Source organism: Peromyscus maniculatus, chromosome 7, assembly GCF_049852395.1.
Source record: "Peromyscus maniculatus bairdii isolate BWxNUB_F1_BW_parent chromosome 7, HU_Pman_BW_mat_3.1, whole genome shotgun sequence".
Taxonomy (NCBI): domain Eukaryota; kingdom Metazoa; phylum Chordata; class Mammalia; order Rodentia; family Cricetidae; genus Peromyscus; species Peromyscus maniculatus.
The window spans coordinates 25,942,513-25,969,751 of NC_134858.1; the positions used below are offsets into that span (position 1 = coordinate 25,942,513).

Here is a 27,239-nt window from a genome sequence, read left to right on the forward strand (position 1 = left end):
CATGGGCTATTTGCCTCGGATACTAAGAATACTGAGGAATCAGCTTTACATAATGCCCCCCAAGCTTTCATAATTGACTGTGTCTGCCATAAAGGCTGAGTTGCAACAGTGGCACTGCTCTGGCTCTCATCAATTAGGCAGGGGAGCTGCTGGATTGGACTGAGGCCTGGTGTACCAGGATCTGTGAGAGAGTATCTAGTTGGCCGTGCTTGAGTCACAAGCTCAACATGAGATGCATCGTTCTGACCAAGGGACTTTACAACATGATTAACTAAGACTAAGTCACTAGTTTACTGTACTGTCTAGAGGAGGGCTAGCCCCATAGACCTCAATGCACCTAAAAAGAAAAAGCCTCTATTTTCAGAAAAGGTTGAAAGAAGGGCCAGTAGGCATAGAAACCACTAGATGCCCACTCTGTACTTGGTGGTCCTCACCAGAGAATGCCATCTTTCAAATGAAGATGAGTGGTAACTCTAATTTCTCCTTCATGATGAAGAAGGTTAAACAATTTAACACACTCAAAGCACGCAGTACTGTGTTTGGCAAGAGAAGACTCTTGATAAATGTTCATTCCTTGGTTCCAAATAGATAAGCACATTTCACTTCTTGTTAAGAGGTCTTGACATTCTAATTTGAAGTATTTTTCCATGTTTCTAGCTAGCCTGAGATTAATGAAGGTGACAACTAGATAAAATAATTTTTAAAGAATACTGACCTATGGCAGTACTAAAAATCCCAGAACTCCATATCCCTAAGCAAATGCCATGGAAGCAAAATCCATGGCCATTTTTGCCATTTCTGTACTTTGCCATTACCACATTCACTCTGTGGCAACTTTCCATCCACCCATCCATCCATCCACCCATCCATCCACCCATCCACCCATCCATCCATCCATCCATCCATCCATCCATCCATCCATCCATCCATCCATCTATCATCTATCCATCCATTCATCATCTATCTACCCACCATTCATTCATCTATTCATTAATCACTCATCCATTCATCTGTTGGTCCATCTATTCTTCCTTCCTTCCATCTACCCATATTCCAGTTTATTCACTCACCTACCTATCCATCTACCCACTCACCCATCCATTCATCCTTCCTTCCACCCATCTTCTTGCTCATTCCTTTTTGAAAGACATAATTTTGAGCGTCTACTAAATACTTGACACTTTGCTAAGTGCTGACTATAAAGTGCTTGCCTATTGGAGCTAAACAGTGAAACTGTCTTTCAGGATTTATATCCCATTCAAATCACTTTGTAGAGTGAGGGAAGGTAATAGAGAGACTGTGTAAAGCCATTTCTTCACCCTTCTTACTACAAACTTTAGTAAGACTTTTATATTGTTTTGATTGGGGAGAAAAATATCTAAACTGTATCTAATCAGAGCTTAGTGTAAAATCTTCGGATACCTCTGCTTAGTAGAGAAAAATTTCTTAAGGTAAGAATTAAAAATAAATTGGTAAGATTTCCAACTTCTTGCCTGGCACAAGATCCAGACATTCAAAAGCATCTCCAAATGACCCTTTTAAATCTAAAAAGAGCAGTCTTGTTAATTAAATGTTTAATGAATATTATAGCTAGCATATTAATTTCAGGTAAAATTTACGAAGCAGTAGGCTTCATTTTATATGCTGCCTTCTTTACGACTATTGTGGATATTAATACCTTGCACTTTACTGTCAGAGTGTGTGTGTGTGTGTGTGTGTGTGTTTCTGGAGAGGGAAGCTACATTCTTTTCTGGAAGCCTCATGGTAGTAGGTGGGGCAGAGTGCTGTGATCCCAGAAGCAAGGAAAGCACAGCTCAGTGACTTTGTGGTTTGTGTATATAAAGGACCAGAAGCAGCAAGGCCAGAACAACTCTCTCTTCTTTAGGGCTTTGGTTCCATGTTATTCACACCTATCATTAGGGCACCAGGGCATGGCGACTGGGAGCAGAGGGTATGAGGCACACATCCTTACCCACTTTGCAGGCCTTCTGCGTATACTTACTTTAACTTAGAGTTATGGTTTGAATATGAAAGGTTCACACATGCCCCATGCTCAAGCAGTGAGCTGGTATTTCTTTGTTCTTATAACCAGAGAGTTATTCTTTTGTGGGAAGACCTCATGAAGGGCCATGGCCTAGAAAGCTGGGTGGCCAGGAGAGAGCAGTGCTCTCTAAATCTGCTCCTTGTGTGAAGGGTTTGGCCTAGGAAACATCCAGAGAAGTATGTGGAGACGGTCACCAGGGCCATAACCCTGGAGCTTCCTCTTAAGATTCTGGTGAGCCTAAATGAACTGTTACCTCTCCATGTTGCATTTCTCTCATCTTCCATAGAAAGGGAACAATGGTCTCTGCCTGCCTTCTCTTGATGAAGGTGTTTAGTGAGTCTTAGTAACCACAGATGAAGCTAGGTAATGTGTGTGCGTGTGCGTGTGCGTGCGTGCGTGCGTGCGTGCGTGCGTGCGTGTGTGTGTGTGTGTGTGTGTGTGTGTGTGTGTGTGTGTGTGTGTGTTTTCTACTCTCAACAGCACCATTCCTTTTTCTGTTTCCTTTTCTCTCACACACGTCAGGAATTTAAACTTTGTGTATGTTACAAACTTCTTCTCAAAGTGATATGCACACTAGTCAGGATGAATGACAAGGTGGGATGCTTGCAGATAATTAGCTCAGGAAGTTCCATGTGAGCAGATGAGGCAAAACTAGCTAGGCAATTGCCTTCTGGAGAGGGTGGGCAGAGGCTCACTGTCTTCAAACAGATCTTTCATTAGCCTGCAGCGATACCTGGTCTACCACAACAGAGGCTTCACTTAAAGCAGAGGGCTAAAGCTTGATAGTAGAATACTTCTCAGTATGCACAAGGCCCTGGGGTTTATTCCTTGTAGAAATAGAGAGAGAAGGAAGAGGAGGAGGAAGGAAGAAGGCAAGAGAATTGGAAGTAGAGGGGAGGAAAGAGGAGAGGAGGTGTGGTGATATTTTAATTGTGCTGAAATGTGATTTTATTGAATGTTAATAAATAAAGTTTGCATGGAGATCAGAGGTCACATAGCAAGCCATAAAAAGAAGTCAAGTGGTGGTAGCACATGCCCTTAATCCAATCACATGCCAGGCAGAGTCTCTGTGTGGTCAAGGACATGTGTCTTTAATCCCAGTACCAATCATAGAGACCTGGAGGTCTGTATAGACAGGCAGTGACAAGAAAGTGATGTGGCTGGGCTTAGAGCCAATGAGAAGGCAGAGCAGGAAGGCAATAAAAGCACAGGTTAAACAGGAAGAAATTCTCTCTGGGAAAGCTACAGCGTGGTGGTAAGGCTAGTCGTGGCTATTGGCTATTTCTCTGATCTCTTCAGCTATTACCTCTGTATTTGGCTCTGTGTTTCTTATTTAATAAGACTAATACTGTTTAGAAATTCTTCAACAAGGAGGGGGTAGGGGAGGGAGAAGAAGAAAAGAATAACATCCTTGGACTCTTAGTTTGTTTTTGAAGTCATCTGAAGTGTCTTTTAAACACATCTGAGGAACTATACTCTCCATAAGTATCACAGCAAGTGATGACAAGTTTTTGAGAAAGACAAAAACAAATCCCTCTTGGAGGGGTTTCTTATCAGCTCTGAGATGAAGTCTTCGAACTACTCTTGGGTGCCTGAAGGAGGGGCTAAACCCACATGCACTTAGAAAACAGCTTTTAAAAAACCCTCTTTCGGCAACATGGGACTTGTAAAAAGCACATTGACACTTGGATGACTTCTCACTTGACTTTCTCAGTTTCCACCAGCCCTCCATCACACAGGAAAGGCTTGTATTTCATGGAGAATGCAGGCGCGCGTGTGCGCGCGGAGGGGGGGGGGCACACAAGAGAACATTGTCACATCATCAGCCACTTTGGTGTGCATAGACAACACTGTTTCCAACACACACAAGGTGCTACTGTCACAGTGAAGACATTGTGGTAGAGACATCAGTTAGGCATAGGCAGAGAATTAAGACAACCGTCTGGTTCTTCGTCTGATCATCATCCCACAGATGGAAGGCAGGAATCAGTTTCCTGCCTGAACTGAGCCTCTGACACAGACGTTAAAGTAGACCCAGCACTTACTGAGCACTCCACCTTGCGTGATTTTGTAACAACTCCATGTGAGGCATCTCACTGCTCTGGTCCTGCCCTGCTTGTTAACTGTGGAGAAGAAAATTGGTAGGAAACAATGTCTCAGTTTGCCGGGGACAGGAGTCTCAAGAATACACAGTGTTCAGTGTTAGAATGGGAATACCAAGGAAACTATAGTAAGTGGATCATTAACAAAATGAGACGCTGAGAAGCTATGTAACTTCTGTGTGTGTGTTTGCGTGCCTGTGGACATGTGTGAAATATGCCCGTGTGTGCTTGTGTCCATGTGAGCATGCAGGTGAGACGACATCAGGCACCTTCCGCCATTGCACTGTACTTCATTTTAAAATTGTTGCTACTTTTATTAATTAACTTGCATTTATATATATCATGCTTACATGTGGAGGTCTACCATGTGGATCCTGGGGATCAAACTCAGGTTGTCAGTCTTGGTGATAAATGCTTTTACCCACTGATCCATCTTACCAGCCTTCTTCCTCTTTTCTTCTTATTCTTGTATTGTCTTGAGATCTTGAGGCAGGGTTTCTTTTTGAACCTGAAGATTATCCTTTGGCTAGGCTAACTGATTAGAAACTGCTATAATCTTCCTATCTCTGTTGCTCAATATTAAAGTTATGGGAAGCACAGTCACCAAGCTATCCCTCAAACACCCTGTGTAGTGTCTTGAAGGCTTCACAGCCAGTGAGCAGTGAAGCTGTGAAAAGTTAGTTACTTTTCTCATCACTGTGACAAAATGTTGACGAAAGCGACTTTAGGAAGAGTGCTAGTGACTTTTCTATTGCTGTGATAAACTGCCACAATCAAGGCTACTTATAAAATAAAACCTTTATTTGAGACTTGGCTTTCAGAGGGCTCATGTCTACCGTGGTGGACCAAAGATCTGGCAGTAGGCAGCTGGAGCCGCAGCTGAGAGCTTGGGTCTCCATCCACAAGCAGGAGACAGAGAGCACACTGGAATGGAAAGATTCTTTGGATACCTCAAGTGTGCCTCAAGTGATCCATCTCCAGCAAGGCCACGCCTCCTAATCCTTTGCAAACAGTTCTACCCACTGGGCACTGAACATTCCAACACAGGAGCTGATGCAGGCCGTTCTCACTAAAACCTCCACAAAAAGGGGTTTATTTGGGCCCATAACTTGAGGTCACAGTTTGTCATGGTGAGGAAAGCATGGTGATAAGAGTGTTAGGTGGTTGGACACATTGTGTTCCCAGTGAAGAAAGAGAAGAGAAGTAAAGGCAGTTGCTCAGCTCACTTTCATCTCATTTACTCCAGAATCTCAGCTCATGAGATGGTGTTGTTTATACTTAGGCTTGGTTTTTCTGCCCCAGTTCATCCAATTTGGACACTCTCTCACAGATTTGCCCAAAAGTTTGTCTCCTGGGTTGTTCTATACCCTGTCAGGTTGGCAACCAGCATTAACCACCACAAGGTAGAATTTGAAGCTACTCCAGTATCTCTGTACAAATTCATAAATCCCAAAGTGCTCCCTGTAACCCACCCAATCCTCATGTTATGATTTCCTACCATTATCAGTCTACTAAAACAATATATCACCGCTGTCAACGGGTACCACAGATTATTGGGTGTGTGAGAACACCTACATATACCTAGCCCAAGTCAGAAGGGAGCAATTAACACATAAAATCCCAATGATGTATTGTCTAATCACAGAGCAAAATCCAGCATATATAGGCATGATGCATACTCCTGTGCTGTGCCAGGTAAGGTCTCTAAACATGACCTGCTCAAGGTGAGAGTTACAGGAACCTGGAGAAGATTCAAAGCAGCCCAGACTGATGGGGCAAGATGTGAAATGAGGGAGCCGAAGCAGAAGGAATCTCAATTTGACCTTGCCCAGATTTAGACATTTGGAAGGGAGAGATTTCTAGGTGAGAATGCAAGTGTGAGGCTGACAAAACCCGCCACATGGTGCAAGCTTGGGATGAGTGTAAACTAGGAAGCGAGACAGAGAAGAGGTTGAGAAGGACAAGCTGCCTTAAAGATGAGACCAGGCAATGTTCTCACTCTTCCATGCACAGACACCAATGCTACCCAGGATCTTTTACAAAAGTCTTAGGGTCAGTGCACATTAAACAAGTGCCAACCCCACCCTAATTAGTTGCTTTTTACATATTCACATTTGAATGTGGGGAAAGGGAGTTCTGCAGTCAGCTCTGCATCCTGGTTTATCAGCTTTACAGATTACAACTTCTCCCCACAAGAGGCTGTCACACCAAAAGCTCTGAGGTGGGTGGTGCTTCCTGTGGTGATTCTGTGATGCGCAAAAGGAAACCCCAGCAACCACACCTGTGCACTCATCAAGGCTGGAAGAGAAGCTTCAGAGTGACAATCATTCAAACAGAGGTCGTCAACCCCGCCCCATCCCGCATCCTCCATTTCTCCTCAGATTCCAGCCTTGCTTTCAGCTATGGAGCTCGGTGTTCCTCACAGATCCTACCGACTGAATTACCAGATCATTAAGGTTTATCCAGTCTGCATTTCTTAAGTATGGTTATACAAAGTTTAGTTGAGCCACATATTTTGGAAGTGCTTTTGCCCAGTATTGGATTCAAACAAACAGACAAGCTGGGTAATCAAGACTGTCATAAGAGCCATAATCACCCACAGAATGCCAGCATTAAAACCTGACAGGCCCAATCCTTGAAGGTGCAATTCACAAGTGAGAAGAGACTGCATATATTTGCACAAATAAAAATAATCTACATTCCTGTGAACTATAGAATGAGCCACTCCATATTTATATATTTACGCTTGCCACTGGGGTGTATATCACAGCCTACTATTCTAATTACTCTCAAATCAGTCCTATTTTTCTCTGTCTAGAGGAAAATGAGCTATAGACATATTCTCCACACACTTTGGGGAGATACCTCCACACATCAGCCAGCACGTGTTCTCCAAGTTTAACTTAGAACTTTCTGCCTCCAAACCTTCAGGGCTGCATGTTAAAATGCAGAGTCTTAGGTTCAAGCTGGACACACAGATTTCCCACATACAGTGGGCACTTCCCTCTTACAAGGTTGCCTATGATAAGGATGAAATTGTTCCTTGGCCTGGGTCCTGGACAAAATCCCCTCACCGATCCAGGTTCCAATGGAGGAGAGTTGGTAAAAGCAAGCAGCGTAAGAATTGCCTTCCAATCTTTTATTGATCCCATATCTTTATCACCTTCATAATCATCTGGAAAGTCTTGCTTGATATGCCTTAATAACTGTAACCAAATATTCCCAGGACAAACATTTCTGAGTAGTTCTTTGTTGTACACAAATTGCATGGCAAGTGTTTGTTATAGCAGGCAAAAGACCCTTTTCTATGCTGGAGATTGAACCCAAGGCTTCATGCATGGCAGACAAAGGCTTCTCCTGCTCTTCTGCAGCCCCAACTTCCCTAGGAGCATTTTCTGCACTGTCCATCATATATACTATGACATCTGGCCTTCTCTATTGAGTAAGTGGCTTCTTCTCTTCCTGAGTGTATATGACCTACAGTCCCTCCAAGTTTACACCTCCTGTGGTGTCTCCAACCTCACCAATGAGTCCCGTGATGTGTAGCTCTGTTTCCTATTGAGGGGACACATCTCCTCCCAGGAATCCCAGTATTTACCCTCACAGTAAACATATTCCTCATATTTGCTCTAGCACTTCCCCTTCTCTGCATTCCAGCCTTCCCTTACAAGTAGAATTGAATGTCTCTTCCTAATGAAGGCTGAGAATCCCTGATTCAAAAATATGAAATGCTCCCAAATCTGAAACTTTTCTCTGTGTGAGGAGTAGGGATTGTGCATCCAGGGCATTCATGGATCATAGTGCTTCACATCTGGCCTCTTGGAACATTTTAAAACCTGCATGTCACAAATGTTAATTCCTTACATGAGCTCTCAGGACAGATCACAGTCAGAATACAGACTCACTAAAGTTCATGTGTAAAACTACCTTCAACTTATAAGGTGTGTATCAAACATAAAAGACTTTTGGCCTAGATTTGTGGCCACAACCTAAGAAATTTCATATATGCAAATATCCTGAAATCCTTAACTATCAAATTTCAAATCAGTCCCCAAGCATTTAGGGTAGGAGCCCTTAAGTCTGCACCTACATGTTTCTGTAACATACACTCATGTGCCTGTCAGTGTTTGCCTTGGTTTCCCCTGCAGCCATAAGGATCCTAAGGAAGACACTGACTACTGCTTCCTTGGGTATATTACATGAAACAAAACTCAACATTCTGCACAAGCAGCTCTGGACATTTGGGCCAACCATGGCTGGATCAATGTTGGGGAATGACTTTGTAATTCTGGTTCCTCCTTCACTGTATGATGCATAGAGTAGCTATGCTTCTTGCCACCCACAGAATGAAACTCAATTTCCCCAAGAGTTAATTTTATAAGAAGCAGGAGAAGCCATCACTGTGCGCTAGCATCATAGCTCACATTGCATAAATCCACTCAGGCTGCTCTTCCTTTTTTCCTCTCCCAACAGCCTATTTTTCAACACCCTCAGTAAATACATTTAATAATCAGTTGGTAGATTAGCATACAAAACTAGTCTTAACTAAATTTGAATTCAATCTTTATTTGAGGCAGTGATAGCTAATATTGACTGTTGCATAGAATTATGAGGTACCCCTGAGTTGTCAGCTCCCGTGGAGCTGAGATCTATTTTTTAAAAAGCAGTTATTGATTTCTGCAAATAGGCTTTCCTTGAGGCTCCTGCAGATCCTGGGCTTTGGGTGAAGTGTGCTGAGGTGATGGATAGTGAGGGCGAGTACATTTTCCCTTTGTTCATCTACATTCTTATTAATAATAATATCTTTCATTTATAACTCCTTTCATCCCCAAGCATTGTGAAGTGCTCTGTGGACGTAGTACTGCCGTATAGAGAAATCCATCACACACCCTGTAGGTGAGATGCAGAGGTTGTCTGGTTTCACTGCTGGGATATACCAAAGCCTGGGATACTAAGAAAGCATCACAGCCAACCTATGCAATCTTAAAGAAATAACTGGGCTAACCTAGGAAGGAGCTAGGCTAAGCTGTCTGTCCTAATAAGTACCTGCTCTGCACCTGCCAATGACACTGAGTCTTATGACCAGTTTACCAAGTCAGCATGCAAAGGATCCTGTCACAAAGAACTAACATCCCTGAGTGTGGTGTTAAACTTCTGAAAAACAAGAATGAACCTGATTGTGCTGTTGGGATATAGTGTCATTTGTGTACAAAGGTATGCTTAATTTTTATCCCCAAGCAGGTTCACTATTACAGCATCATTGCCTATATTGCTGTAATGATCCCACGCTCCTGAGCATATCCCTTTCAAACATCTCTTTCCTTCCTTTCTTAGTTGCCAACAGACAAATGTGGCACAATGGCTGCCCAACATGGTAGATCAAGTTCAGAGGTTGGTGTGGGTTGAGTCATTTTGGCACTCTTCCATTTTATAACAGGTGGGCAGGTGGCTAGCTGCTGTTCCATAGATAATATTTAATTCCCACCCAGAAACTGAAGTCTAACTTTGACCATTTTTTTAAGCTTATTTTTATTTGGGTTGTTTTCCTTCATCTTGATTGAATAGTATTAGACACATTAAAAACTTGGTGATCGGTTATAAAGCAAAATGAGAATCTGAGGGAAGGCATGAGTGAAAATGGGAATGAGCCCATCCACTAAGTTTCCTTTCCCTTGACTTTGCCAACTGGGTTTATATGTTATTTATCTCCAGTGTTTACTGTAGGAGATTGTTTTTCTCACCACTTGGACATGAAATTCTTGTTATTTCTATCAACAAAGAAATTTCTGGCTCCTTTCAACCCAGGTCAGGAAAAGCAGGGTGGGTCCCTCAGGGCCTCCCGCTAATTAGCAACAGACTTTCTTCCCACCGCACACATTCTGTCCTGCACAGCATGTTAGTGACTTTCTCTCACTGGTGACTTCATTTCATGCTTCTGCTTCTTCAGATTGACCTCACCACATACTCAGATCAGTGCCTATGCTTGCACAGCAGTCCTACCAAGAAAACCTTCAGCCAGTTACCTTCCGGGGCACAGAGCCCAGGCACAGCCTTGTCACAGGCAAGTGGGTGCTTCAGTGTCCCCCAGTGTCAGCAGTGGGATGTGCCGTTTTGCTGTGCTGTGGGTGCGGATTATTTTTTGACTGGCTCAGTATTGGCTGTGTGAGCAAGACACTGGCTTAATTACCTTTCTTAATGGCTGATATGGATCAAAGGATGAGGGAGCTGGAATACTGAATGGCACCAGCTGCCGTTTCCTATTTCCTTACTATCCCAAGCCTTGACTCTGAGAGACTGTATTAGAAGTGACATCCACTTATCATCACTTTTCCTCCATTGGCATGCAGCTCATACCTGTAAGTGAGCAAGCCTTTCCCACCTGCTTGTGCCATGAGAGAAAGCTGTGCCCTCGTGGACCACCTGATTATCCTCTCTCTAGCTGATGCAGAAATCCTAATTGCTGTGGAGAAAATCCTGCCTTTAGCAATATTGACCATCAAAAACAGTTGAAGGAAGGTGGAAGGAGGGAATGCATCCTGCATTAACCAGAAAGGTGAATAGAGCAAGGCGTGGGCACCGATGCGACTGGATCCTGAGCCTCATGCCAGATGCCGTTCAGAACAGTCTTTCCAGTGTCTGTGTGTGCAAAGCAGGGTACAGGGGGAGACACAAGGTCAAAACCCAAACGTTGCTCAGGATGCAAGACTTTCTGAAAGGGAAAGTGAGTTTCCCAACCGAGTAAGTTGTGACTGTTGTTTGTGGGCTGAAATCTTAAGAGGAAAGCACTGCTTTTCTGAATTTTATTTTGGTTGTGCAGCAGTTTTATTGTTGTTTTGGTGGCAACTAAGAAAAACTATGCTACGATGTACCCATGACTACCCTACTATGTATCCATGTTATGCAAGCCATGACCTTTGGGACTGTTTCTGATACGTCTTGAAAACCCTTCTTTGCCCACATTTTCTCAAGCCTTGAACTCCTAGAACCTGAGAACAAAGAATGGAGAGGAGGAAGCTCAGGCTGGGTGAAACCAGCTAACATGTTAGAGCTCACTCACTTTCTCAGGAGACTTCTTTGGAGGTGATCCTGTTGAATCAGAGGCTAGAATCAAGTACCTTCAGAAATAGTGAAAGGTCTTTTGTGACCATACCAGTCAGCCCTGGGAGAGCCTGCAAAGCCAGGGCTGGAAAGACAGAGGGCAAGGAGAAAATGGGTCAGAGGAGCTTCCCACTCAGAATGGAGACGACTCTAATCCCTTTCAATCTAAGGAGGCCACATGCCCGGCCATGCTCATTGAGATGTGCAGGCCATCTTTGCAACTGTCTTTCTATGTATATTTATGTGGAACACCCAGAGTCACTGCAAGGAGCTGGGGCTTGTTATTTTGACTGATTACAGGCAAGTGGCTGCTTTGTAATGGCAGCAGCCACTCATTAGCTCTGGCAGGCCAGACAGAACCCATCAGCTCCTTCCCACCACATCCTCCCCTGGAGGTGAATATTCAGCAGGCATTGATCTCCTTAATGAGAACACAGCCTATGCAGCTTCGATTAGCAGCAGTAGAATTTTAAATAGTTAATTGTGACAAGGGGGTCAGCACGTGTACATGTGCACACAGGTGAGCATACATGTGCATATGGCCTGTACACCGTGGCTAAGGGAGTCCTCAGTCAGAATGCACTGCCAGGGAGGACAATTCCAGAGAGCAGTCTTGAGCCCCCACTGACAACAAGAGGAGTGACATTTATATTAAGGAGGCCCTGCAAGGAAACCCTTCACTCTGTGCCCACAGAGCCATCCAGAAATGCTGGCTTGACTCTGTCCAGTCCCCTTCTCTTGGGATACACAGGCCAGTGGAACACCATGAGGTGATGAAGATGAATGCTGGTCTTGGAGGACAAATCCATCTGTTCCAAACAAAATAGCTCCCTCTTAAAAAGCCTCAGCTGAAAGACCTCCCTCCCAAACCCAATGAACATAATTAAGTATGGGCTGGAATGGACAGGAAGACATGGTAATTGATTGTGGCCTTTCTGCCTGGCAGCTGCACTTAATTAACCTTTAGATTCAAATATCAAGTTGTGCCTTCATGGAGTGGCATGGGGAAGGGGCTGCCTGACCCCACTTATCTCCGCTCACTAGAGGGCCTGGTTCAGAGGTCACCCCAGCTGGGCCGATTCTCAGCCATCCCATCGCCTTTTCTCACCTAAACAGCTTCAGGTCTTGGAAGTTCTTCGCACCTGGAGGGTGCAAGAATGCCTGGCATTTGCTGCTGAGGCAGGCCATCTGCAGCTGTGCCTTCTAATATCACACAGGACAGTGCAGGCTTTGAAAAGCCAACGGAGCCACACAGGTAGGCCAGGTACCAAGTATTCAGGAACAAAGCCAGGCAGAGCTGCTCTTGCATGGTTTGTCTCCTCCTCCTGCAGAGATCACAATCACTCTCAAGTATCATCTTTGAGAACAAAGCCCAGTGGTGGTAAGGACTGTAGGTAGACATGGGGTTTCGGACTCTGCTGAGCCTCACTCCACACACTGAGAACAGGGAGTAGTACCTTCTTGGCTTCATGTAGGTGACTCGGGGGAGCTGGGCCCAGAGCTGTGAACTCCTCAGTTCTCATTGGAGCACTGATCCGAGTCAGGCCATCACAGTGCAGCTGTCTTTGAGGCTTGTTGCTAGGGGTGACAGGATGTGTACAACAGACATTGGGGCCACTGGGGCACAGCACAATGGCACAACTCTGCCCTCTGGAATCAGCAAGAGGCATTTCTCCAGTTCAAGCCCAGCTGGAGTTCTTTATACCATCCCCTCTCCAGAGCCGGTGAGGAGGAAGTGCACAATGCTCTGCCTGACTCTAAACACCATCAACTCTGTCCACCTCGCTCTCTATTTCCTGATCACCAAGCTTCAAAGAGGATGCGGCTTTCTTCATGGTCAAGGGGTAGGTCTGAATGGAGCTGTGCATTCTGGATGTTGAGCAGAGTGTTTCTAGTTATACTCTCTTTGTCTTGATTTCCAAGGGGGGGGGGGGAAGAGAGAGAGAGACAGAGACAGACAGAGACAGAGAGAAAGAAGAAGGGAGGGGAAAGGAAGAAGAAAGACTGGGTAAGCAAAAAGAAAAAGCTATTTCAGTGGGTTGAATTTGCAAAGTTCACTTTTGACTTATGGTATTTTCAATTTATGATGAATCTGTTGGGACATAAGTCTATTATATGTCAATGGGTCACCATAGAACTTTTCAGCTTTACAGTGGTGAAAAAGCTGAAACTTTCAGTAGAAACCATAGTTCACATGTTGAATTTTGCTGTTCCTGGGCTAGAGATCTGAGATATGATCACTTCTCTTTATGCTGTGGTGTTGTCCCTTCTCTTGATTTTGTGGTGTGATCCTCCTTCTTGATGCTGTGGTGTGATTCCTAACCCCCTCTCTTGATGCTGTGGTGATTCCTTCTCTTGATGCTAGACAGTGGGAGTAAGCTATAGCTCCAGGACTGTAGCAGGCTTTCTCAGACTGTCAGCCCCCAAATCATGACACAGAGACTTATTAATTATAAATGCTTAGCCTTGTCTTATGCTTGTCCCACTAGCTTTTATAACTTATTCTCACCTGTTTCTCTTTATGTTTTGCCTCAGGACTTTTTCATTCATTCTGTATGTCCTACTTTGCTGCTTCCTCCCTGTCTGGATAGATGGCTGGTCAGCTCCCCCTTTCTCTCTGCCTGCCAACCCTGCCTATCCTTTCTCTGCCTAGCTAATGGCTGTTCAGATTTTTATTAGACCAATCAGATACCTTAGGCAGGGAATGTAAAACAGCAACACATCTTTTCATAGTTAAACAATTGCAGCATAAACAAAAGCAACGCATATTTACATAGCTAAAAAATTATTATGCAACACAAACAAAGGCAGCACATCTTTACATAGTTGAACAAATATTCTATTCCATAACACAGGAGAGATACATAACTGTAAAGCACACAACCCATACTATATAGTGAGCTGAGTTGGAGATTTTCTTTCTACCTGGATTCCAGAAGGTAGCTCAATCTACTGCTGCCTCACAGATGGCTAGCACGGGGGCGGGGTGGGGGGTCATAAAAATATACTTTTGGAATGACCTAGGACACAAATGGTCAAATAGATATAGGCATTTAAGAAATAACAAGATAGCTCATGCTTTATTATAAAATAAGCTTTATGTTGGAAGATTCTGTCCAGCAGCAGGCAAATCTCAGTGTAGTATATTGAAAGGATGTTTTGGGTTTTGACATTTTTATGCAAAAACACAGTGAACGCTATTTCCTAGGTAATTAATGGACTTATTGAGATCTAACACCAATATAAGCCAACAAGCCACCCATTTCCCCGCCCCCAATTTCTTTATTCAGTCATCAGATTAATTCTACACTGGTCCCTTGCTCTCCCAATCAGGTATATTTTCTCTTCCAAAAAGACAATTGCAGAAGGAACACTGTCCATGGACAAGAGAGATCCCACCCTCCAACAGGCACCTGGCTACCAAATGGCACCTGGATTCCTAGCTGGCATTGCCCTGCCAGGTCCAAGTTCATGAAGGCACCCTTCTCTTAGTGAGTGGCTAAGGAAGGTAAAGACTGTAAAACCCACGATGCAAAAAAAAAAAAAAAAAAAACAAACAAACAAACAAAAAACAAAAACAAAAACAAAAAAACATTTCTTTACATCATGAGTGTAATTTCTACCAAACTGAAGACTAACACTCAAACTGACCCTTCCATCATGCCAAGAGTGTGTATACATTATGATTCCCATTGCTAGCAAGCAGTAAGCCTGCAGTATTGTTGGTGATGTGGAATCTAGATATAAAGAAAAGCTGCTCAGTGTCCAAGTGACATTGACTGGTATCACAAGTAAGCAATGAAGAGGAAACTAATAAAGGGGGGGTTCCTGATTGTGGCTTTCAAATGGTAAATTGACCCAGAATCACTGAGGGTTGATATGAATGGAATGTTTGTGTGGGAAATAATTAAATCATGATGCTAGGAAATGAATTTAGTGCCCTGTATAAGAAGCCAGAGAGCTCGCTACCCCCCCCCCCCCCCCCCCCCCCGCCGCCCAAGCCTCTCCCCAGCCTTCTGAGGGAACGGCAGAAAGATGGTTTCCTGTAGATCAGGCAAATGGTTTTAATAAGAGCTTGGCCCTGCTGCCACCCTGATATTGGATTCCCAGATGACAGAATACAAGAAATAAAAGTGCATTGTCTGAGCCATCAGTTGGTGCAGGTTGTCAAAGCAACTGACATGGATATTACAAAGCTGCACAATCTGATTTTGATTCATTCAATCCCTGGCAGACTTCAGACCCAACATTTTCAAAGGAATATAAGGGTGGTCCCTTTGCAAATGCTTTCAGGTTTCAATCACACAAACATCAGTCCTGGTCAATGATGCATGCTTCCTTACTATTTGTCTTTTTAAAGATTTAGTTTTGATTTTTTAAATATGTATATGTGTGTAGGTATGTCTTTGCGGAAGTATGTCCACTTGAATGAGGATGCCCCTAGAGGCTAGAAGAGTGTGTTAAATCCCTGTGATCTGGACTCACAGGCAGCTGTGAGCATCTGGACTTGGGTACTGGGAACTCAACTCGGGTCCTCTGTATAATCAAAAACTGTTCTTAATCATGTCTACAGCTCTGCTTTTTGTCTCATTGGAGGGCAATTCTCCAATAGATCCTTGAACCAGGAGCATAGGATTAATTATAAGCAACCGAATGGACTCCGCATACCAAGACACCATAGTAGCTGAGACTCTCTGATAATGGTGATGTGTGAATGTATGGAACAAGTGGAAAATGTCCAAATCAGCCCTTTGTTTCTCTCTACTCTCATTTGTGGCTATAGATAACAATTATAGCAGGTGATGGGTCTAAGTGGCTTACTAAAGATGTCTCATTCTGATGCTGTGTACCTGTAAACACTGAGATTTCATTTGTGACCCTGTTATACAGTTGGTCACAAACAGGAAAAGGATCTTGGATTATGCCTGTGAGAGTTTCCCTATCTTTCTCTGTTGACTGATGGTACTATTGCTCTATCCACTTTTCAAATTACCTGTCTATCTATGTCTGCTATATCTATGTACATTTAAACTGTATATTGTTCAGTGTCTTTCAATTTAGAAGAGAACATCACAGTTTTTGTAATCTTTTGAAGTTGTGTTTGCATTATTAGTTTCATCCTGTACATTGCCTGGAGCGATACTACATCTGTTTTGATTGCTATATGTTTCACAGACTATATACACTGAAAACAAATATGTAAGAATTCCTTAGTTCTTCTTTTTGTGGGAAACTGGGAGGATGATAGATGAGTTCTCAGAATACAAAACATGGTGTTATGACTAAGGTAGTAGGTGTGAGCTGGACAGAAAAGGCAAGCTAAGAACACAATAGATAAACTGGCCATGATTAATGTTCACAATGTCCATCTTAAGAAATAGTTTTGTTCAGTTCAAATTAGAATCATAATTCTCCCCCTTTCTTCTTCTGAATCTTATGTTGTGTCCATGAATGCTTTATCCGGGTGTGGTCTCAGGGGATAGAGCAGAATATGCATCTCAAGGTGTCAATATCCTATGCATCCTGTGTCTAGAAGTATAGCTCTGGTCCACAGGCTCCAGGAATCTGCTGATAAATGGATGGTGGTGCTTAAATGAGCTACGGGGCCTTTCAGCTGGTTCATGACCTTCTGTGGGAGATGTAAAATTAACATCATAACCCCAACTGTGATTTGCTTGAACAGTCCAAAGAATGACTCATTCAAGTTCATCTTGATGAGTGAAATGAGTTTATTAGGAGTTACTTAGGAAATGGTAGATGACCACAGCAGCTTCATTTTCCCAGAAGTTGCTCACCCTTCCTTGCCCCCACTTACAAATCTCCTATTTTATAAGTCTACAGCAGAATTGATGCAAACATAGGTTGAGGGCACAACTTAGTGTTAAAGCAGTGAATGTGACCATAGGTCAGAAAACATAAGGAACAGGCAAAGTGAAACTCTGGGATCGTCACATTTGTGAGCATTAGTGCACGGTACTTGTCTAAATCAGGGATTTTGCTGGTCCCACTATGGAAACGATGGCTTGTTTGTCTGCTGTCTGGCACATAAAACAGCTAGATGGAAGTTCATAGCAAGATGAAATTACTCTGGATTTGGAGGGCTAGTCTCATTACAGGAGCTGTCATACCTTGCTTTATGAGAAGTGAACCAGAAATGGAAAAATCCTCTTTGAGATAGTGAGGAAACAGACTGTCTTGAAGGTATAGGACTTCATAATAGTATATTTCATATATCTCATGGGGTCTTAGTTGTAATAGATCCCTGTAACCAAAGACAGGCTATAAATAGCAAACTAAGCTGTTTAATTAGTATGCATATCTCAGAGGTACATGGTGGGCACAGAAAGAATAACAAAGACTTCTAGAAAAGGTTTTGAATTCCATTTTTTCCAGCATAAGACAAAGAACTATACATACATATATAATTTGAGAACCAACAACAGAAAATGTATTTGAGTCCATAGAGTCAGCAACTGTGGGAACATATTAATGACAGTTAAAGACTAGTTGGCAAACTAGCATCTCATCACAAATCAAAGAAGGTGGAACTCTAATGTGTTTTCTGGTAGTTAACACACTAACATCCCCATGACCTGGGGAACAGACTGTCCTTTTCTTTGAGAATTTGTGTCCTACTTTTAAGCCAATTAAAGAGAACAGAAATCTTTGCAGCACCTGCCACACTTAGCTGTCTTCATATCAGCAATCCTTCATGTCTTGAAGTGGTGAATGTTGGTCCCACACACAGCCTAATACAGGAGAATTGAAATTGATTACAGCATTGTATTTTTATGACACTTGTCCTCAACCAATTCATCACCTGCTGCATGTATACACACCACTTTGAGGATTCAGGAAAATACAGGGCTCATTTGTACTAAGTAATATTGAGGAACCCAACAGAGTACTGTAGAGTTTGGAGTTATGAGCAAGTAGAACTAGAAGCATCTTATAAACCATCTTCTTTTTTAAGTACATTATAAAGCAGGGTAGAGGAAGAGTTTTTTTTTCATTTTTATTAGAAATTATCCTTACATTTAATTCCTCTGTCAAATGGACCATTATACTCACAATGAGTAATTATCTTTATCACCCTTAAATACTTCATCTTTAAAGAAAATGTTTAAATAAACCTTTGTTAAACTACCTAAATGTGATATGCTATGCTGAGTTTTATTTTAATGAAATTTGGAATTATTTGGAGAATTGACATAAATTAGATGTATACAGTTTAAAACTAATTAATAGCATTATTTAAAATACTTCTTTTTAGATATTGTCCATTAACTAAAAATAATTTAGGTCTTGAAAATTGAAAGATCCTTTTTTTTGTTTTAATATGATAGATGTTTTATATGGCAAAACTGGACACCTCTTACCCCTATAAAGTACAGCCCACAAGGCCTTGGGAGATTGGATAGTATTTTCCTTGGGAGGTAGAAGAGGATGCTTCTATCAGTTCTAGCACTAAGTAAAATGGCAAGAACTATTACTCAACCCCTCTGTGCCTCTTGATTTGTTTGTTGAATGGAATGAGGAGATGGGTTAGATAACACTGTGTTCATTCTTTTGGAAGAGTCCAGCCCACTTCAGTATGGATGAACACACAAAACCATTGGTCACCAACCATTGTGGGTCCTGGTCAGAAAGCTCTAGGTGAGGCCAAGGTCAAACCACACTTGGAGAATGTCTCAGCATAATTTTTGTTTTAAAACTAATTTAAAGTACTGGTTGAATTTTTATGCAGTATAATAAAAAAATAAAATTATTCTTTTGAGAAATGTTTACATTTAATTGTTTTGCAGTTGATCTGAATTAAGTACCTCCCAGCCTTTCTAGGGTTCCATAATAGTTTGTGTTCCAAAATTCAAGGAGGAAATTGAGTTTGATGCTGGCGATGATATTAGGATGATGTTAGATAAGCAGAAAGGGCAAAGGATTATTTCAGAATTGAGCTTTATCTTTGTTTTCAATCCTAACACTATTGATATAGATCTCCTGATTCTTTTTTGTGGGGGGTATTCTGTGGCCTATTCTGGGAGGAGTATTGTAGGGTATTCTGTGGTTTTGCTTTTTGACATCATCCCTAATCTCTACCCACTAGTTGCCAGTATACCTAGCATACCTACCTACTACCCTTCCCAGAGAGGGGGAAGAAAGAGAGAGAGGGAAGGAGGCAGGGAGAGAGAGAGAGAGAGAGAGAGAGAGAGAGAGAGAGAGAGAGAGTCTCTCTAGTTTGCTGTGAGGCAAAATCACACCCAAAAGAGAAAATTTATCAAGGAGATGGAAAACTGTAGCATACAATTTAAATCCAGACAATCATAGGGCCTTACTTACCTGTTCATGTATTTTCTATAACTGTTTTAGTGCACTAAGGGCAGAATTTAGAATTTGTATTAGAGACATATCACCAATACAGCCTAAGATACAGGCAGACACTCAATTTACAATGACTTTACTTAAGTTTTTTTTTTCTGTTCATAATGCTTTTAAATTAATGAACATTTGTTTGAATCTGTACCTCAGTCTGAAATGTCATCTTTTTCCAAGCTAGAGATATACAGTATGATACTTTCTTGTAGTCCTGGGTATCAACAGCAAGCCAGGGTTCCTAGTCAGCTACTTGTTCATAACAGCAAACAGACTTCCTACAGTGGGCTCCAAAGCTAAGGTAAGATGGTTGGTATGTTATTCATTACTCATCCTGTTGATGTGATGAAATACCCAATAAGAAATAAAAATAAAAGAGGAAAGAATTATTTAGGTGCAAAGAGTGAACCTATTATACCATGGTGGGAAGGCATGAGGGCAATTGATTCTACGGTGTTGGGAACATGTACCAGATCTTTGTTAAACAGTGCCAACTAGGAAAGAGAGATACTAGTTTGGAAGTTGTGCCAGGCTGTAAACCCTAAGACACACTACTCCTAGCAACCCGCTTCTTTCAGTCAGGTTGGACCTCTTACCAGTTCCCCAGACTCCCAAGTCAACACTACCAACTGGGCAACAAGTGTTTAAACACATGAGCCTGTAGAGGACATTTCACATCCAAATAATAATATTCTACCCCAGGCTCCTGTAGGCTTGTGGTCATCTCATGATGTAAAATACACAATGTCCAATGTCTAATTCCAAAAGTCCCTACAAACTTAAACACTCCCAATGTTGCTCAAAACCAAAGTTGAAAATCTCTTCTAAGATTCAGGGCAACATCTTTACTGTAAGCCCCTCTAAAATCAAGTATCTGGCTACATACTTCTGACATACAAATAGACTATAGTCTTATTCCAAAATGGAGAAGCAGGAGAATAGCAAAGCAAGGCCAGAGCAAAGCAAGACTAAAACTCAGAAGTTCAATCAGCAAATCCCCCTGTCTGTGTTCAGTGCCTAGGACTCATGCTTATATCATCTGTGTTCCCAGAAGTGTGAGTAGCTTTCCAAGCACAGATTTGCTGTTTACAGCACACAGAGCCTTTTTTGTGAACTGATTCCACTCCATGTCTGTAGTTTTCCTCAATAGATGTGTTATATTGCTGACATCTAATGTCCTGGAGTCTCCACTGCGGCTACAGTTCTGCCTTTACCACCCCATACACTGGCCTCCTAGGTCTCCTTGTTGGGAAGCTGGCTCTGCCATGTTACTTAGCTTCAACTGCTTTCTGAAACCATAGTGAGGCTTACAGGCCTCAGTAACTATTCATTTCGAATGCAATACCTTGTGGACAATGGTACCAAGGTCTGATGCAAGCTCCAGATGTAGCCTGATCCCCGACAAACACATTATAGTGGTTTCTGTACTTTCTAGTTTGAAATTGGGAAAATACTTCTCTAGGTGGTTCTGATGGATCAGGATACTCAGGAGACTTATTTTATTTTCAAGTAAATGTTTTCCAAATGAGATTGTACTGTTGTACCCTAGAGGTCTCAGTGTTATGGGATTTTTCCTTAAAGGCATCTTTTTAATTGTCCTGGTGTAAAGTATTACTTTTTTTCATATTCTCTAACTGAATCTGGCTAATAGTAGTGAGCAACAACCATGCTACAGCCTGAATGCTAAATGGAGGACATTTTTCATTCAAACCACTGTGCGCACTCATAAGCATGCCCAGAGACCCTTTCCCCCGGTGTTCCTAGTATCTGTCAAGTTGACAATTAACATGAACTTTCACATTGGGCAATGAACTTTTGTGAAAGCTTCAATGAGTGATATTTGATTGAATTTTCCAAATAGCTTATAAGATACAAAGAAATTCTACTATCTCCGTTTTGCAGATGGGCATGCTGGGTAAGTTTGAGAAGGTAACTTTCCAAATTCTTTTATAACCTGGACTATACTCAGTACCTTCTTACTGCTCAACATCTTCTAACTTTTCCTCGAACTGGGGTGTTAAGTATACCTTAAAGGCCAATACTCTGGCTTCCTGATAAATATAAGTATCCCCAACATGGCAGTGAGTCAGGAAGGAAAGATGAATCACTACTGCTTTAAGGGTTAACTAAGTTTAATTCTTAGAAAACTTTTCTTAACTTAAGCACAGATGTGCTTTCTAGAGTTTTATAGCAAGTCTCCTTTATATCAAAGTACAGCATCTTAGGAATCCAAAAGGTCATGGACTCTAATTATCCCTGCAACAAATGAAGCTGCTCCAGAGGGTTCCCATTTGGTATTATCCCACTGGGTATTATCCACCTAGATGCTTGTAGTAACTAGTCAGAATGTGGCTCACTCTTCTTCCAATGACCTACACAGTTGTTGCATTGCTGTGATTAAAAATGTCTCTTTCGTAAGCATGGGAAAAGAGTCGCTATACCTGACTACATTCAGTATCATTTTTTGCCACTTCAATTTTATAAGAAGACAGATGGCTCAGTGGTTAAGAATTCTGGCTACTCTTCCACAGGACCTGAATTTAGTTCTCAGCAGCTACATGATGCTTACAACCAACTCTAAAGCCAGTTCCAGGGGATCCAACACCTCCTGGCCTCTATGGACATGGCGTTTAAGTGGTGCACATAATACATGCAGGCAAAACACTCATATACGTAAAATAAAATAAATCTTAAGATAGTATGTACAAGGAGAGACTGATCCCACTGGCCTTTCAGTTTTTACAACAGTAAGAGCTCTCTTGACTTCTCTTGTTTCCATATTATTCATGCTAGAGCCTTATTTCCTTAAACTCCATCCTTTCATGAACTCCTTCCTGCTTGATTTTTCTGGTCTGAATACCACCCCCAGTGGTCAACCTATACCTTCTAAGAAAATTAAGGATCATTTACTACTAATCATGTTTTCTAAATTTGTGTTAACTTTTTCACATTTGCGAGAGCACAATTTATTGTCATTACGGACATTCAGGCAACTTTAAAAAGTAGGTTTGTTATGTGAACTCATCATGAGCTTAAAGAAAAGCAAGCTCCCTGAGGAAGGGTACCACCTGTGCACTCGGCTCCCCGTTTCTCTCCGTCTGTTTTACAGTTGCTTCAGGAACTGATGGCAGGGCTTTCTATTTCTCTTCCCTGAACGTCAGCTTGGCAAGCCCAGCTCATAATTCTAGCCTCTTGAGATATTTTTGCATTCTATTTTCTGTCTTGCAATTCATTTACTATTTTACCTAACTTCACATCATCCATAAATTTTGGCAAGTATGCTTTTAGCATCTTTATTCAAGACACTGATAAAAAATATTGAAAAGGATATGGTCCAAGATACAGTTTTAAAACCATCACTAGAGACTTGAAATTGGCACTAATTTATTAATCAGAAACTTGTTCACAGTTATTATATCAATTACAGATTTACTTCATAAAACCTTGATCCAGTCCATATTTCTTTATTATGTTACAAGGATTATTTAATGTCCCTTTAAATATTTGAAGAATATTCTACGTTTTATAAGCGTGCTCTCTTCCAAGCTGCCTGCTCTTGCATGTGGAATTTTCTGGTTGACTCATTCACCCATTTATTCACAAATTTTGTTTATTATCAGATAATGATGGGTTCTTTCTGTAGGCCAGACACTTCACAACATACTGGAAGACTTGCGCTGTCAGCGCTTCTATGCATGAACACAATGAGGAGAAAGCATTGCTTGTGATGCATCTTTCAGCAGATTGCTCCCTGAAACACTAGTATGGGACCTCCCACTTTTCTCTGGTGTGGAAGAACTGGGTTCATTCTGGAGGAACCTGTCCAGTGATGCCTGGAAGAGTAGACAGGATGACTCAACCAGAGGCAGACAGGACAGAGAGGCTAAACATGCCAAGACAATGGAAGAATAAAGAATATTAGATGCTAATTAAACTCATTGCTCTATGCTAAATAAGACCTAAATAGAACCACCTAGGAGAAGGCCTCTGGCCATCAAAGCATGAATTAGAAATTTTCAGGCATGTAGATGTTGGTTACATACTCAAACTTTTAATACAAATGTCCCTTTGTATTCGTCCACGAAGCATACCAATATCTTTAGTGATGTGGATGATTAGATAGTCTCCTTACTGTGACTCCTTAACTATGAGCATGTATGTGCAGGTCATTCACATTAGCAAGTGTATTAGGCCTGGCTCCATGGAAACAGACTCTCAGATGGAGCAAGGTACTAGACTAGAGAGATATTAGGAGGAACACCTATGATGACAGAGAATTGAGTTTTGATGAAGGGAATGATAGAACTTGCGGAAAAGTATTAGGTACATTTTCCCAATCCATCTTCTAGCGACTTGTACTCACTTGCGCTTTGGAGTCATCCCCACAAGAGGGCAGGATAATAGGCCTCTGTACAACCTAGATGCTTGCCCTTGTAAAGTGGGGTAATCCTAAAAGAAGCCTATCCCTCTCACTGAGAGTCATTTTCAGAGAAGTCACCGCAGCTGATACCTCCTCACAGTCAATACTTTTGTAACGTGAACATATGCATCTGTCCTCACAGGGACTGGAAGATGCATTGTGGTACTTACTGTTCCAGCCTGAAACAAACATAAACAAAACTACCCAAAATACTGTAATGGAGCATCATCTCAGATTTCTGCTGAAAGTGTGCTCTGGTTTTGATGGGCTGATCTTCAGCACTTCTGCCCGACTCCATTTTAACTGCTTACCTCATGCCTCACTCACTTTCTGACTGCAAGCCACGAATCTAGCCTGCAGTCTGAGCTTAACCTCATAGCCAATGGGATGGAACTGAGAGCCCCTGGGCCCTGAGGCCTCTCTTTAGACCTTTCTGAGCACGTCTGCCCTCTGGGAATACTTTGAATTTCTGAGACCATAAAAAGCACACAGTTGTAATAGATCCCATGTAGGAGACAATATATACAAGAAAAAGTAAACTACTGTCCCCAGAAAGCCCAGTTTGGTGTGGAATTGACATCTACAAACAGTTGCAAAATCTGAACAAGGATCAGACTCTGAGCAGACCTAGTACACATGCAAGAAACAGTTCGCAATCTCTGTCTTCATGTCTTGCTCCTGTCTGTGTGGGCTCAAGTCTGCTTCCATCAGGCATTGAGTTATTTGCAGCCCAATTTCTCCATCCCTCGGTGTGCTTCTGCTTCAGTAAAAGATTTAAAAGGAGTTAAAAACACAAAATTAAGCATGAGCATCTCAGCATCCACAAGCACTTTTAAACTTTCAAGCTTTACTTCTGAAGGCTCAACTTCCTTTAAACGTTCAACTCCCCATCCTGCCTTCCAAAGGAACAGAGAGTCTGTCTGTGGACAGGTTCATTAACAAATTAATAGAATAATCAGCAGGGCTTTGTGTGCATTTCAGAGATAAAAAACTGGTAACAGCATTCTTTGACTCTTTAATGGGCTGATAAGCACCAAATATCTGCTCTGTAGCTAAGCTAATCACACAGATAAGGGAGGTTGAATCAATCCTGAGCTCGGCTGAGGTCATTTATAGATGGAGTTGTACCAGCAGTAGCCAGAGGAGCACTCAGGAAGGTTGAGCACAGCAAGGAACTGCTAAAGGGAAGGGAAGATAGCCATGAAGGGCGAACTCTCTAATCCACTGCTCTGTGCTAGAAGGCTTGAATGCCCCAGGCTCCAATCTGTGGGGCTGCATCTTAGGGGCACCTGAGGTGCTGCCTAGGAGAGGGCTCCTTTGTAGATCTATCCTCTTTTGAATTGTTTTGATATCTGATTTAAAAGTCCAGAAAGCAAAGAACGTTTCTCTCCCTCCCCTCCTCCCTCCTCTTTTCAACTGAGTGGACGTGATTGTGCTGGTGAGTGAAAAGGTAATACCTCAGTTGTTTTATAGACAACTATGAAGCATTGCACTGCCCAGGCAGTAAACACCTGTCCTCCAAGCTGGCCCTTGCTAGGTCTGTACTTAGCTGCTTCACTCTGACAGCTGGGTGGGTCTGTTCTTTGCCGCTGGCCACTATGGGCACTGATCACACCTAGAGTAGGCTCAGGAAAGGCCTTTCCAGGATGGTATGTAAATATTTACACCTCTCGCTGTAGAATGTTGCCTCCCCAAGACTAGAAGGGATACAAATGGCAAGGACTAAAACAGAGAAAGGGCCTTTTAATTTCCTTTCCTATGGCTATGATAAAATAGTATGACAAAATCAACCAATGAAGAAAGGATTTAGCTTGGCTGACAGTTCATGATACAGCCTACCATGGCAGTGAAGTTAAAATGGCCAGAGCTTGAATGGCCAGCAGCTAGTCACAACAATCCATAACTGGAAGTGAAGGGTGACGACTGCTTATTTCTGCTCAGTTACCAATCTACACTGATACAGTCTAGGGTCCCAGCCAGGGACTGGCATCACCAACAATGGACAGATCTTTCCACCTTATGTAACACAACCAAGTAATCCCTGTTGGCTTCCCAAGAGTCTCATCTAGTGGGTGATTCTAGAGTCTGTAAAACTGACAGTTAATATAAACAGTCATAAAGGGCAGCAGTCACTTTCTAGATTTTATGTGTTTGAAAAGATGTTGGCCTTTAGACCAAAGTTAAACAATAGCTTTCAGCAGCATCTTATAGAAGAACTGGTATTGAGTTCTGAGTTATTAGTTGATATTTGGCTAATGTGACAGAAACTAAATGATGGCTGCTCTGGTCTGAATTGGAACAGCTCCCATAGGCACATATATTTGAATTTTTGATCCTTGGTTGGTGGAACTATTTAGGAAGGATTAGAAGGTGTGGCCTTGCTGGAGGAGGCATGTTAAGGGAATAGGCTTTGTAGTTAAAAAAAGTTCATGTCGTCTCCAAACCCCTGTCTCCTGCTTGTGGATCAGATGTAAGCTTTCAGTTACTGTTCCAGCACCATGACTACCTGCCTCTACCCTGGTCATGGTGGTCTTGAACTCTACTACCCTCTGGAATATGAGCCCCAAATTAAGAACTTTTGACAGTGGCTGGAAGTCAGAGATTCAGGCCTCCTTGCTCTCATGTGTACTGCTCTTGTCTTTCTCCCCATGCTCGGCGTCTTCCAAATAATCAACCTTGTTCCATCCATGGAGCCCACATTCCAGCCAGAAGCAAGACATGAAAACAAGGAAAAGGAGTGTCCCTTTAAGAACTCGTCCTAGAAGCAACATACATCTTGTGTGCCTGAATTTAGTCACCACCTGCAGTCAACCCAAGGGATGTCTGGAAATTCCAGGATGTTAGGATTAAGGGCAAAGATAAGAATAGATGCTGAGTTACACTTCCCAGTCTCTGACCTTCAGGGCCAGGGGAGTACCTATCTCCTCAAATGAAGAAATTTATAAAATATAGTGTCATTTTCAAAAAGAAAGAAAAGGTTTAAGAAAGAACAGATTCATTGAGGATGTCCATGGGGGAATCTGGGTTGGATATGTGTACACAGTGATAAATATATATCCCTGCCTAATAGTCTTTCTTCATGGATCATTGAATCATAGTGCATGGTATGAAGATTTGTGCTAGATCTATAGTCCCCAAGAAAGGTGTCCTACCTCCCCCAACCCTCATAGTCTTTGTAAAGTACATTTCATTATGGAAGTACAGA

At 42.2% G+C, this 27,239-nt stretch overlaps 1 protein-coding gene across 3 annotated transcripts in view; it reads left to right on the forward strand.

Annotated features, from left to right (window-relative positions):
• The window catches only part of Opcml (opioid binding protein/cell adhesion molecule like), a 1,130,894-nt gene that overhangs the window by 513,202 nt on the left and 590,453 nt on the right, over positions 1–27,239 (forward strand). The gene's annotated exons all lie outside the window — the stretch shown is intronic.